Here is a 15,051-nt window from a genome sequence, read left to right on the forward strand (position 1 = left end):
GTAACTAGAAACGACGGAGAGGCTTCGTCCCAGCCGAAGCCCTCAGTAGCTCACAACCCCATAACGGGCTACAGCAGTCCACTCACCCCACCGCCGCCCCACGCCGAACCCAAGGTTATTGTGCGGTTCTGCTCCCAGTGGACGCCCCCCCCCCCCCCCCCCCTCCCTGGGAACGTCTAACTCCAGAGGAGTGTAGCCCCAATGTTGGCGTGGTAGACGAATTAAGTAATTATGGTGTACGCGTAGGTGGAGAAAGTGTTTGCGCAGCAGTCGCCGATAGTGTAACTGAGGCAGAATAAGGGGAAGCAGCCGGCATTCGCCGAGACAGATGGAAAACCGCCTTAAATACCATCCACAGACTGACCGTAACCGGGACACCGGACCTCGACACTAATCCTCCAGGCGAATTCGTGCGCGCGACCGGCACGCCTTCCCGTCCGGAAAGGGATAGATATACTGCATGTTAGTGACGTAGAAGGAAAATTTATGCCGGACGCAATAAGCGGAAAATTCGGATCGTGTCCCGGTCCAACACAAATTTTCATATTGTTTCACTAACATATAGTATATCTATACCTAATACAGCCGATGTCAAAAAATTCGCAATCAGCGAATAAATTTCGAATTATTTCGCACAGTTGTGTATATGAACAAGGTCTGTTCTTTTCAGATGTGGAAGTAAATATTCTCACGCAAGTACGCAAAACTATATGTGGTCCTGGATATTGTTGCATTATTTAAAATAAATTAGCCAGAAAGTAATATTGTGATTGTATGACACAACTTCCTAATTTTGCATTCATTCGTTCATTTCACACGTCAGACTTTTTCATGTGGTGTTGATTTTTTTAACTGTATAGGTTTCGCAGACAGTGCATCCCTAAGCTGTAGCGTCTGTTCTTTTCATAGCCATGTCATCGAACAAAAATTTTTTGTTTAGGGCTACTATCACATATACCAGGACCTGCGTTCTAATCCGATTAGATTTGCACAATATATGCACTTATTATTTAATACACCGGGGCTGCGTCCTCAGCTCAGGAACGTAGGTAGATTTGCAAACCGCTTGTTACGGGAATTGCGCCACATGAGGCCACACAAAAGCAACTGCTGCAAGTCAACGGACGCGCCTTGTGATCGTCAGTTGCAGGCGTGCTTCGCAGGCAACGACATCTGGTGAGTACGCCGCAATTTACCCGCAATGTAGCTACACAACTGACAATTGTAAAACGTGTGTAATCAGGGCTTATTTGTTTTGGTCGACTGACTGCCAAAGTAAGATATCGGAATACATTTTAGCGACCAAAATGAAACGCTAAGTCTCTGATGGTTAAAACTAAGAAATGTAATCAAACTTCAGTTACACAAATGAAATACCAGCACTACTTCAAACTCGGTCTGTCGTTCGCAAACCATTATCGAGAATGAGCATAGATAATACCAGGAAATGGCTGGCATTCTAATAGCGTAATAGTGCGAATAAAACTGTGTTTATTACGAGTAGTGGTGTTCTTATCTCACTTTAATCAATCATAAGTAAGCGCATCAGTTAGGTGTTTCGAATTTTCTGCATTCAGGCAGCGATTCACATTAGAGTAGTTTACTAGTTTATATGAAATAACTTTACTGTAAGGTTTTTTATGGGTCGCTTTTCTTTTGAGGAGCGAGTGTAAGATATATTCAAAAGAAGTACAAATATTAACAGTGCCCCTAGCTTTAAACTGTTTCAAGCACACTCGTCATAAACTAGTGGAATTTCTGTCAAATTATCGTTGTAATCCAGATCAGACGCCCATTACAGATCCAGCGTGAAATTCCCATACAAAGAAGCGTGCTCAAGGTTATTACAAAAGCAAATGTGGCTCCGAGCGAAAAGAGCTGCGATTTGCTGCCGAACACACACACACACACACACACACACACACACACACACACACACAGCTTCCGGTCTGTTATACTTCATATGGTTTAAAAATTCTGCCACTGAATAGAAGCAGTGATCTAATAAGAATGCCCTTATGGATTTATGAAACAGTGAAAATGAAGAGATAACTTTTATTTTATCTAGCAGACCATTATACATTTGTATTACGCAATTTGTAGTGGAAGTTTCAAAGGCTATTGGACTTACTGACAGGAGATGGGCCTTTTTGCCTGGTATTATGTTAACGTACATTAAAGTTTTTCTGTATCTCTTAAGAAATTATTACGTACATATTTACAAGTGTCTAGAATAAAAAGACTGGGGAGAGGAGTATTGAAGACTTCTGAAAGAGGATCCTGCAGGAGTCAGTCTGTTGTGCATGGTGCATTGCTCTTATAACTCTTTTTTGGGTCAAGAAGTTGTGCAAGCCCAGACTATAATTCTATACTGTGGAACTGTGCAAAGTATGCAATTCAAACAGTGTATGCAAGTAAACCTAGTCTGTAGCATACTTTCTTTAGTGTTGTTTTATATTTTTGTTGTGTGTGTCTGCCATTTAAAATCATGAAGCTCTAAGACTAAAAGTTTCTTTTCCAGTGAGGATGTAGTTCCACTGGCGTTTATTGTCGCAGAGGTGTTGCAGGATTTCCCTTTTAAACAGTGATTAAAAACAGTGATTAAGATCAGTTGTTTTGGGTGTGTTTATTACTAGTTTATTTCCTCCATAGCAGTCAGTTAGCTGGTCTGTAGCTTTATTTATGTTTCCTCATACCTGTATTAGTGTTTTCCACGTAAGAAGGATGCTAGTGTCATCTGCAAACCAGGTAAGTATTCGCTATTCTGTGCTTACATCTATATCATGTATGATATGGAAGGGAAAGGATAGCCCCAAGAATGGATCATTGAGGGATTTCACTTTTGATTATTCCTGTATCTGTAAAATAGGGTCTAGTGCTATCATTTAGTTCATGTGTTATTACTACTTTCTGCTCCTGCCCTGTGAAGTAGTAGAGAACCATTTTAATGTGGTGCCTCTAATGCCATACTTCTGAAATTTTTCCAACAGGATTCTGTGGTCCAAGATGTCAAAAGCTTTGCTTAGATCTGAGAAAATATCAGCAGCATTTTGTTTATTACTCTGTGCTTCTAGAGCATTTTGCAAGAAGTTATAATATAGCACTAGTCATAGATTTATTTTTCCGAAAACCATGTTGGGCATCAGTGAGGATTTTGTTCTTATCCAAAAATTCCATTCACCTATTATACATGATTCTTTCGGTGAGTTTGACAAAAAACTGATAATAAATTGATTGGTCTATAGTTTTCCACTTTTGCTTTGCAATTTTTTTTATGAATAGGGATCACTTTGAAAATTTTGAGACAGTCAGGAAATGTTCCTCCGAGAAGGATGAGTTGATTACGTCTACAAGGGGAATTGCAATGTTTATAATACATTCCTTTATGACGAAGTCTGGAATACCATCAGTTGCTGAGAACATTTTTCTGAAGGTTCTTTCTATGTAACGGAAGTCATTTGGGGATGTTTCATAGAAACAGATAGAATGGAGGCAAGAATTTCCTTTGTACTGTTGGTTGATTGGGCTATCTCTCTTATTATTCATTGTTAGATTTTTGTACTTTCTTCATAGCATTCCCTGAACAGATTTGCAATATCCTGCGGGTCAGTAGTTCTCTTGTTGTCACAGTTCGGGTTGATATTTTACTATTTACTTCGTGCTTCATTGCTTTCTAGATTGCTTTGCTTTTATTTGGATAGATAGTAAACAGCCTGAGAGGGTTACCACTTCGACTTCATGGTCACTAAAATTTATATTTACACATTTCGTTGTACAGAGTGTGTTAACAAATATTTGGTCTGCTGCAGTCGTAGAAGTTTTTGTAATTCTACATCTACATCTACATCTACATGACTACTCTGCAATTCACATTTAAGTGCTTGGCAGAGGGTTCATCGAACCACAATCATACTATCTCTCTACTATTCCACTCCCGAACAGCGAGCGGGAAAAACGAACACCTAAACCTTTCTGTTCGAGCTCTGATTTCTCTTATTTCATTTTGATGATCATTCCTACCTATGTAGGTTGGGCTCAACAAAATATTTTCGCATTCGAAAGAGAAAGTTGGTGACTGAAATTTCGTAAAAAGGCCTCGCCGCGACGAAAAACGTCTATGCTGTAATGACTTCCATCCCAACTCGTGTATCATATCTGCCACACTCTCTCCCCTATAACGTGATAATACAAAACGAGCTGCCCTTTTTTGCACCCTTTCGATGTCCTCCGTCAATCCCACCTGGTAAGGATCCCACACCGCGCAGCAATATTCTAACAGAGGACGAACGAGTGTAGTGTAAGCTGTCTCTTTAGTGGACTTGTTGCATCTTCTAAGTGTCCTGCCAATGAAACGCAACCTTTGGCTCGCCTTCCCGACAATATTATCTATGTGGTCCTTCCAACTGAAGTTGTTCGTAATTTTAACACCCAGGTACTTAGTTGAATTGACAGCCTTGAGAATTGTACTATTTATCGAGTAATCGAATTCCAACGGATTTCTTTTGGAACTCATGTGGATCATTTCCCACTTTTCGTTATTTAGCGTCAACTGCCACCTGACACACCATACAGCAATATTTTCTAAATCTCTTTGCAACTGAGAGTGGTCTTCGGATGACCTTACCAGACGGTAAATTACAGCATCATCTGCGAACAGTCTAAGAGAACTGCTCAGATTGTCACCCAGGTCATTTATATAGATCAGGAACAGTAGAGGTCCCAGGACGCTTCCCTGGGGAACACCTGATATCACTTCAGTTTTACTCGATGATTTGCCGTCTATTGCTACGAACTGCGACCTTCCCGACAGGAAATCACGAATCCAGTCGCACAACTGAGACGATACCCCATAGCTCCGCAGCTTGATTAGAAGTCGCTTGTGAGGAACGGTGTCAAAAGCTTTCCGGAAATATAGAAATACGGAATCAACTTGAGATCCCCTGTTGATAGCGGCCATTACATCGTGCGAATAAAGAGCTAGCTGCGTTGCACAAGAGCGATGTTTTCTGAAGCCATGCTGATTACGTGTCAATAGATCGTTCCCTTCGAGGTGATTCATAATGTTTGAATACAGTATATGCTCCAAAACCCTACTGCAAACCGACGTCAATGATATAGGTCTGTAGTTAAATGGATTACTCCTACTACCCTTCTTGAACACTGGTGCGACCTGCGCAATTTTCCAATCTGTAGGTACAGATCTATCGGTGAGCGAGCGGTTGTATATGAGTGCTGAGTAGGGAGCTATAGTATCAGCGTAATCTGAAAGGAACCTAATCGGTATACAATCTGGACCTGAAGACTTGCCCGTATCAAGCGATTTGAGTTGCTTCGCAACCCCTAAGGTATCTACTTCTAAGAAACTCATGCTAGCAGATGTTCGTGTTTCAAATTCTGGAATATTCCATTCGTCTTCCCTGGTGAAGGAATTTCGGAAAACTGCGTTCAATAACTCCGCTTTAGCGGCACAGTCGTCGATAACAGTACCATCGGCACTGCGCAGCGAAGGTATTGACTGCGTCTTGCCGCTTGTGTACTTTACATACGACCAGAATTTCTTCGAATTTTCTACCAAATTTCTTGACAATGTTTCATTGTGGAACCTGTTAAAGGCATCTCGCATCGAAGTACGTGCCAAATTTCGCGCGTCGGTAAATTTTATCCCATCTTCGGGATTTCGCGTTCTTCTGAACTTCGCATGCTTTTTCCGTTGCCTCTGCAACAGCGTTCGGACCTTTTTTGTGTACCACGGGGGATCCGTTCCATCTCTTACCAATTTATGAGGTATGAATCTTTCAATTGCTGTTGCTACTATATCTTTGAATTTGAGCCACATCTCGTCTACATTCGCATAGTCAGTTCGGAAGGAATGGAAATTGTCTTTTAGGAAGGCTTCTAGTGACACTTTATCCGCTTTTTTAAATAAAATTATTTTGCGTTTGTTTCTGATGGATTTGGAAGAAATGGTATTGAGCCTAGCTACAACGACCTTGTGATCACTAATCCCTGTATCGGTCATGATGCTCTCTATGAGCTCTGGATTGTTAGTGGCTAAGAGGTCAAGTGTGTTTTCGCAACCATTTATAATTCGCGTGGGTTCGTGGACTAACTGCTCGAAATAATTTTCGGAGAAAGCATTTAGGACAATCTCGGAAGACGTTTTCTGCCTACCACCGGTTTTGAACAAGTATTTTTGCCAACATACCGAGGGTAGGTTGAAGTCCCCACAAACTATTACCGTATGAGTGGGGTATTTATTTGTTACGAGACTCAAACTTTCTCTGAACTGTTCCGCAACTGTATCATCGGAGTCTGGGGGTCGGTAGAAGGAGCCAATTATTAACTTAATTCGGCTGTTAAGTTGTTGGGGTTGTAATTGTTTGTTTTAAATTGAAAGTATCTGTTAGGCTGAGCTACAGATCTTTCGCCTTCTTGTTGCAAGAAAGTCAGTGTTGAATCCCTCACACAGTACTATTGATTTCTTGCCTACATGTAACCTATGTAGTAATGTTTCATGTTGATTGATAAATGCCTCAAATTTCCCGTTTGGAGAGTGATAGATACACATGACAACTATATTTGCACCACAGATTTCTACAACTGTTGCTTCAAAATCTCTTTCTGCATTGAGATACTGAAAACTGTCAGTAGTTTTAAATTTCAGCCCACTTTTAGTTAAAACACCAGTACCTCCATTTTTGTTATTTCTTCTACAGAAGTAGTTTGCACGTGTGTAGCCTGGTACAGGAAATGAAGAAATCTGATCTGCTTTTAAAAAGTGTTCTGACAAACATAGAACACCGTCAAAAGGTAGTTGTATGTTTATAGCAAAACCTCAATATCTAAAACCTTGTTTGTGATTGACTGAACATTCCGATGATGGTATATGGAGAGATACTTGTAACTGCAATTTATTTGCCTATTGGATTTTAAATTAACATCCCTATTTGATAAGGGCATTTTTATTACATCACATACCTGAGTTTCGTTTGGAGGGATCTTGTCCTAAAGAAATCATCTGTGAAGGTGCCTGGAGTTTTCTTTTGTCTCATTGACTTCCGAATGCTTTCTTCTCCTTGGATACACATCCACATTGCCGCCTCGTTGCTGCTGCTCCGTTGTTGGCTTATTGCAACCCATCATTTCTGCAGATTTCCTTACCTTGCTCAGAACTGGTGGGTACTTCCATTGTATAGTTTTCTGCTCATCTGGCGTAGTGCTAAATGGTTTCAGTCCTGAGAGATGTCATTTCTGTTATCACACCCTTTTGTCTATAGAATGATACACAACACATTTGTCGTTGAGGAGTGGTATAGCTTCGGAGATATCGTGCTTCAGATGCAATTTTTTACTTACCGTTTCTAAAATCTTGCGAGTAGTGAATTTCCTTCCCTCCGTCTGTTGAGACCGAGGCCGTGAGTTGTGTAGAATCTTTTTCCAACTTCACTTACATCCACGAATGTTGCATTTTTAAATTGGCTGCAGGCCGTTGCAAACTGCAATTTCTAAGTAAAAATAACTAATTATAATTACTATACTTATTCAGAAAATCATCTAAGCAAGTAATTTACCTGTTTAAATCGTAGCCGGCCAGATTGGCCGAGCGGTTCTAGGCGCTACAGTCTGGAACCGCGCGACCTCTACGATCGCAGGTTCGAATCCTGCCTCGGGCATGGATGGGTGTGATGTCCTTAGGTTAGTTAGGTTTAAGTAGTTCGAAGTTCAAGGGAACTGATGACCTTAGAAGTTAAGTCCCATAGTGCTCAGAGCCATTTTTTTGTTTTGTTTAAATCGTATTTATGAATACGGTGTAGGCTACCCAAAGACAATTCAATGTTGGTGCCGCCTGTCCCATCTTAAATTGAAATTTCAATTGCAGGCACTTTGCCCTACATTTCCTCTTACATTTCATTTTATAAACACAAACTTTCAGTTCTACCTTCGAACACTATTATCGAGATCAGTGGTCAGACTTTTTTTGCCGAAGCGCCAATACTGACCCTGCAGGGCGGCACTTGGCTTCGCATATGCAATGATCTTATTGTTAGTCGGTAACCTACATACACTGAAGCGCCAAAGAAACTGGTGTAGGAATGCGTATTCAAATACAGAGACATGTAAACAGGCGGATTACGGCGCTGCTGTCGACAACGCCAATATAAGACAAGTGTCTGGCGCAGTTGTTAGATTGGTTACTGCTGCTACAATGGCAGGTTATCAAGATTTAAATGAGTTTGAAGGTGGTGTTATAGTCGGCGTACGAGCGCTGGGACACAGCATCTCCGAGGTAGCAATGAAATGGGGATTTTCCCGTGGGATCATTTCACGAGTATACCGTGAATACCAGGAATCCTGTACAGTATCAAATCTCTGACATCGTTGCAGCCGGACAAAGATCCTGCAATAACTGGACCAACGACGACTGAAGAGAATCGTTCAATGTGAAAGAAGTGCAACCCTTCCGCAAATTGCTGCAGATTTCAATGGTGGGCCGTAAACGAGTGTCAGTGTGCGAACCATTTAAAGAAACATCATCGATATGGCTGTAGGAACCGAAGGCCCACTCATGAACCCTTGATGACTGCATGACACAAAGCTTTACGCCTCGCCTGGGCACATCAACACTGACATTGGTCTGTTGCCTGGCTGGACGAGTCTCGTTTCAAATCATATCGAGTGGATGGCCTTGTACGGGTATGGAGACAACCTCATGAATCCATGGACGCTGCTTGTCCCCAGGGGACTGTTCAAGCTGGTGGAGGCCCTGTGCCTGGCGTGTGCAGTTGGAGCGATATGGGGCTCCTGATACGTCTAGATACGACTCTGACAGGTGACACGCACGTAAGCATTCTGTCTCAGCACCAGCATCCATCCGTATCCATTGTGCATTCCGACGGACTTGAACAATTTCAGCAGGACAGTGCGACACCCCATACGTCCAGAATTGCTACAGAGTGGCTCCAGGAACACTCTTCTGAGTTTAAACACTTCCACTGGCCTCCAGACTCCCCATATATGAATATTATTGAGTATATCTGGGATACCTTGCAACGTGCTGTTCAGAAGAGATCTCCAACCCCTCGTGCTCTTACGGGTTTATAGACAGCCCTCCAGCGCTACTTCAGACATAAGTCGAGTCATGCCACGTTGCAGCATTTCGGCGTGCTCGCCGGACACTATATTAGACAGGTGTACCAGTTTTTTTTTTTTTTTTTTTTTGGGGGGGGGGGGGGGGGGGGGCTCGCGCGCGCGCGCGCTTGTGTGTGTGTGTGTGTGTGTGTGTGTGTGTGTGTGTGTGGACACACCCATACCCGAGGGAGGACTCGAACCTCCGCCGGGACCAGCCGCACAGCCCATGACTGCAGCGCCTAGACCGCTCGGTTTTTGGGCTCTTCAGTGTAAATTAGTACGTTATGAGCCTCCAGTATTGTAGCTGAGTTAAGGGCGTGATAAGTTAGCAGCCGGCCTCTCAAAGTTCTTATCATTAAAACAATTCATGTCGACTGTTGTCTGATTTGGAATCCTGTGACCCTCAGCGACCCCAAAGTGTTGACACAATAACTGCCTGACGAAGTGTTGTATTGATTCACAACAATAAATTTACATATATTGAAATGCATCCTGCAATATGAGACACGATTACAAATGTTTACTAAAACTTTGATTGTTTTTTTCTTCTACTCAGCGCGTTATATTACAACAGTCTTAAGCTAATTTCATAGTCTTAACTTCAAATAAGTACCTGAGTTGAAGACGGTCGGTTGATAATAAATTCAACTGGGAGGAGCACACCACAGAACTGCTGAAGCGTCTTAACAAATCTCTATTTGCAATGCGAATTGTGTCTGACATAGGGGATATAAAAGTGAAAAAGCTGGCATACTATGCTTACTTTCATTCCGTAATGTCATATGGGATTATTTTGTGGGGCAATTCATCAAGCCAAGCTAAAGTTTTCCGAGCACAAAAACGTGCAGTAAGAGTTATATGTGGTGTGAACTCGAGAACATTTTGCAGCAACCTGTTTAGGGAACTAGGGATACTAACTACTGCTTCCCAATATATTTATTCCTTAATGAAATTTGCCATTAAAAATATATCACTTTTACAAACCAACAGCTCAATTCGTGGAACCAATACTAGAAATAAGAATAATCTTCACAAGGATTTAAAGTCACTTAGTCTTGTACGAGAAGGTGTGCATTATTCAGGAACACACATTTTCAATAACTTGCCAGCGGCCATAAAAAGCTTAACAGCCAATAAAATTCAATTGAAGAGAAGCCTAAAGGATTTATTAGTGGCCAACTCCTTCTACTCCATTGATGAATTTCTCAGAGGAACTAACTCCTGCACCATTTCAGTGCAGTAATGTGTTCATTGTAAATAAGTATTTAGTAGTTGTATTACACGTTTATTACCTCATAAATAAATAAATAAAAAACTTTTTTATTTTAAATTCAATGCATTAGTATTTGTAAAATGATTCTTTCATATAGCGTTCATTAAAAATGACGACCTTGCCACTTGGGACCTGTGGAATGGTACATTAGCTTATTTGTTTGAGTTGTAAATATTTGTCATGTATTTTTGTTTTTATGACATGTTCTACATCCTGGAGGACCTCCTCACTACGGATAATTGGAATGAAAGTAAATCTAATCTACAATGCGCATTCAGGAATCCACGTTACTTCCGTGTCGAAATGTGTACTGCAGCAGCTGAATGGGACGAGATTGTCAGCGCTGAACTATAAACAAGGAAACATTCCCTCTATCACATCCCCTCACCCCACAACGACAGACTTACAATTTGACAATTACTGATTTATATGAAATAAATTCGTGATAACTTCCGAACGGTTTGTGTTAGGACGTTCAAACTGCACGTTTGGCCGCGGGGCATGATGGGATACTGTCACTTTGAGAAAGAAGTCTTTCGCGACGGTAGTGTTGTGCCCGTGTAAGACATTATCGGACTTATTGCAGCGTCGCTGTGGTTAAAGAGTACAGAAAATAGCATAAAGTGATGCTGATTTGTTTTCAATAAACCAAATGAAAGAATACAGTGTGCATGTCTAATTGACTCGAGTCCACATTATCCCTGTGAAAATAAAGTTCACCTGTCCTGCATAGTCTTACAATGTACTAGTCACTTGACATATGCATAGGAAGAGTGCAGAAAGGATGGTGCTTATTAGCAATTCGACCATTCTGAGTCACTATCAAAAACTAGTCGGGATCAATGTGGTTTGTGCTACATGTAAGTGGGCAACTTTACTTAGCTCTCAGCCGAATTCGCCAACGTGGGATAAATTTAAGCACATATTAAACAATTACTGTATGTGTAAGTACTGCTGTTTTTTTAATGAACGGGATAGATCCGTAAGAAGCTGTTAACGGTACCTTATGTTTTTGAATTCGGTTATTAGTTGCAAGAGGCATATTACTATAAAATACGGCTTAGAGCTGCGAGCCGCACGAATACTTGATTGACTAGGGGAATCCCAATCGACTTAGAAATAAAAAAATAATAATAAAAAGTAAACTTTCCCCGCAGACAAAAGGGAACGGGGTTATAGAAGCTGAGCCGAATAAACCAAAACGGGTGAATGCCAATCGTTGTTTGTTTATGTGGTTGGTTGGGTGTGCGAAAGATCAGCGTTGTTATATTTATTAGCGAAATCCACAGATTCAGACTACCAGGATGGAAATAAACGACTAACAGTAATAACAGGTGAGAAATATTGCATATTATCTTCACGGTGCACCAGAAATTTTGACAGAAAATGTTTGCAGATTGCTACACCACCAGTTACACACTCCCTGACTAGCAGTCGCTTGAAGCTCCATTCTCGGAATAGCGCGTAAAACGCGATGCTATAGCAAGTAATAACGCCTGACCGGAGAATAAACGCTGGATAACAGAACCTGTGATTCTGGCAGAGTTAGTGAAGTTAACCGGAGAAGAAGTTACGACAGTGGCAGGAATAGTTACAGAATTAGTGATGACAATATTGTTTGTTAGAACAAGCAATGGGGACATAACTAAATTATGTGGTAGAATAAGACGATTCTAAATTTGTATAAAGATTTCGTACAGTAGTACGATCTCATGCTTGAGAAACTGAAATGTATGAATGAAATGTGAAACTATTTCCAAACATGAAACTTTTCGCTTGTAGCAGCCCTAACAGGCATTTGATATTGGTACTTCGTGAATTATGTTCTGATGTGGTATTTATGTAAATGAAGTACTTAAACATGATCGTTTGTACGTAAGCAGTCTCGCTTATTTGGCGTGTGTTACATTTGCTGCAATATTAGAAAGGCCTGTTTCGTTTTTCTAGCAGTCAGTGACAAAATAGACGTTACCAAATCAAGACACCACACCAGTCTTGGAGTACTATTCCTGTTAACAGCTTTTTCAGCATTAGAAAGCGATATTTTTTAAAAAAATCTTATGGGATTCAACTGCTAAGGTCATCAGTACCTAAGCTTACACACTACTTAACCTAAATCATCATACGGACAAACACACACATCCATGCCCGAGGGAGGACTCGAACCTTCGCCGGGATCAGAGCGACATTTTGATTTTTCATGTAGCATATGAAATTTGACGGACTTTGATGCGGTAATAGATTCTTTCGCAGAAAGAAAGGCACGCCACGTAAAACTGTTGCAAGATTAAAGAGAAAAAAAATGCTAGGACTTATGAGGAAACGTGTGCCATCTTGCTTGTCTCTTGTCCTTCCTGATTTTATGTTTCCTATATTTAACTTCATGTCACACAAAAGAGAAATTTAGTTGCTAATAAGCAATAAAGAGTGCAACTTTTCTGGAGAGTTCTTATTCTCCCGCTCACAAATAACCCCACCGAGTATTAACTGTGAGGTATTTAAAGGGGGATGCTGGCCTTGTGGCCGAGCGGTTCTAGGTGCTTCAGCCCGAAACCACGCTGCTGCTACCGCCGCAGGTTCGAATCCTGCCTTGGGCATGGACGTGTGTGATGTCCATAGATTAGTTAGGTTTAAGTAGTTCTAAGTCTAGGGGACTGATGACCTCAGATGTTAAGTCCCATAGTGCTTAGAGCCATTTAAAGGGTGATATGATGTCAAACTGGCCGACTGGGAGCAGGAGAGGCACCACAGAACATTTTAATGTCGTGAATGTTGATTTGATGGCTTCCATTACAAAATAACACGTTTGAATTCCACAGAGCGAAATAAAGTGATGTGCGTTAGAAGACTGTGTGAAGAGGCGTGGCACTGCATTTTGGCACACTAAGACCGAATAACACTCTTACATTTCCACGAACATATTATGTTTTATATATCAAACTCTTCAGAAAGATGTGTGCTGCAAAATGAACATGTTTTTGAAGAATTGATTTTTTTTAAATAATTCGACGTCCTATCTCAAACGCTCGAATGGGAGGGGGTGGGGACACTGTAAAGTTTTTGACCCGGTTCGGAAATATCGTAGACCCAGGGCTGAATGCTGTTGGCATCCCTGTATAAACCAGTATTTAATGTGTAATTCCATTATTGCATGTCTGTTAGGTACTGTTTAGTGCTGTATTGAGTAGGATGTTGTGTCGCACAGTTTGCGAATTACGAGATGGCAGAGTTGGAGCAGCAACGAGTCTGCATTACATTTTGCGCGAAACTCAAGAAAACCTCTTTAGAGACACACCAAATGGTGCAGTAGGCGTGCTGTGATGGCTGCTTAAGCCATAACCGGTATTACGAGTTGTTTACACAGGTTAAAAATGGCCGGATGGAAGTTAAAGATGACCCTTGTTCAGTACGTCATTCGATGCCTACACTCGACACTCATGTCAGGAACGTAAACTAAATTGTGCGTGCGAGTCGAAGACTGACTGTCCGTGAGACTGCAGAAGATTGTAACATTTCAGTTGGCTCATGTCATGAAATTCTGACATAGCATCTTGGAATGCGTCGTATTGCCGTCAAGTTCGCCCCGCGGCTCATGAGTCTAGTCCAGAAAGACCATCGCCTCGCAATCTGTGAAGAGTTTTTGGATCGCACAAATGAGGACGAGATGTTCGTTAAGAGAACTGGTGACGAGACCTGGGTCTACGGTAATGATGTTGAGACCAAGATTCAGTCTTCTCGAAGACCAAAAAAAGCTCGTCAGTTCATGTCAAATGTCAAAGCCATGCTGATTGTTCTCTTTGGCCTTGAAGGATTAGTTCATCATGAATTCGTGCCACAGGGACGTTTTGCAATATGGTACTACCAAGACCTGTTGCGACGCCAGCGAGAAAATGTGAGAAGAGAACGCCTGAAATGTGGCGAGACAATTCATGGCTTTTGCATCACGATAACGCTTCTGCCCATTCATCTCAGTTGGTGCGAGACTATTGCACAAAAAACGAAATCATTGTGCTGCCTCGGCCTCCATGCTCTGCAGACCTGGCCCGTGAGAACTTTTTTTAATTACTAAAGTTGGAAACCCATTAGAAAGGACGAAGATTTGCAATGATAGACGGGTAAAATAAAATTCACAGACGGCGCGTCGCGCTATCCAACAGGAGGCGTACCAAGACTGCTTCCGGAAGTCGAAACGGCGTTGAGAGCGGTGTATCAGTTGTGGAAGGGAGTATTTCGATGGCGACCATGCACTGTAAGTAAAGGTAGGCGTTGAAAAATTTTGTGAATAAAGCTCGTGAATTTTTTTGATCAGACCTTGTATTTTAAGTGTCATGTCATGTTCCATTTAGTTACCCCCTTCAACATCAGTAAATTTTGTCGACTATTCTCTTACCATAGATTATCACTGTTTTTTTCTTTCTCGTTTTGCATTGTTACTTAAGTTTGAATGTGAGCATAACGTCAACATAATTCAGGGAAACAAAGTTATAGCAGGAAAACTAGCAAATTTTATTCCAGATTTTGCTCCCTTTATTTACACAAAACAATTTGTTGGGTGTTTGTAGCTAGAGATCATAAGGGTCTCTTAGTAACGTAACATATCTTGAAGTGAGAAACATGTCGGTGAGGGTGGTTTATAGGTAAGTGTTAAG

At 41.4% G+C, this 15,051-nt stretch overlaps 1 protein-coding gene across 1 annotated transcript in view; it reads left to right on the forward strand.

Moving 5' to 3' along the window:
- Positions 1 to 1,142: 1,142 nt before the first annotated feature.
- LOC126290593 (serine/threonine-protein phosphatase 6 regulatory ankyrin repeat subunit B-like) overlaps positions 1,143 to 15,051 on the forward strand; it is a 132,592-nt gene continuing 118,683 nt past the window's right edge. Inside the window, exon 1 of the mRNA XM_049984909.1 lies at positions 1,143 to 1,176. The gene's annotated coding sequence lies outside the window, so the exon portion shown is untranslated. The remainder of the gene's footprint in view (positions 1,177 to 15,051) is intronic.

Source organism: Schistocerca gregaria, chromosome 1 (genome assembly GCF_023897955.1).
Source record: "Schistocerca gregaria isolate iqSchGreg1 chromosome 1, iqSchGreg1.2, whole genome shotgun sequence".
In the NCBI taxonomy this organism is placed as follows: domain Eukaryota; kingdom Metazoa; phylum Arthropoda; class Insecta; order Orthoptera; family Acrididae; genus Schistocerca; species Schistocerca gregaria.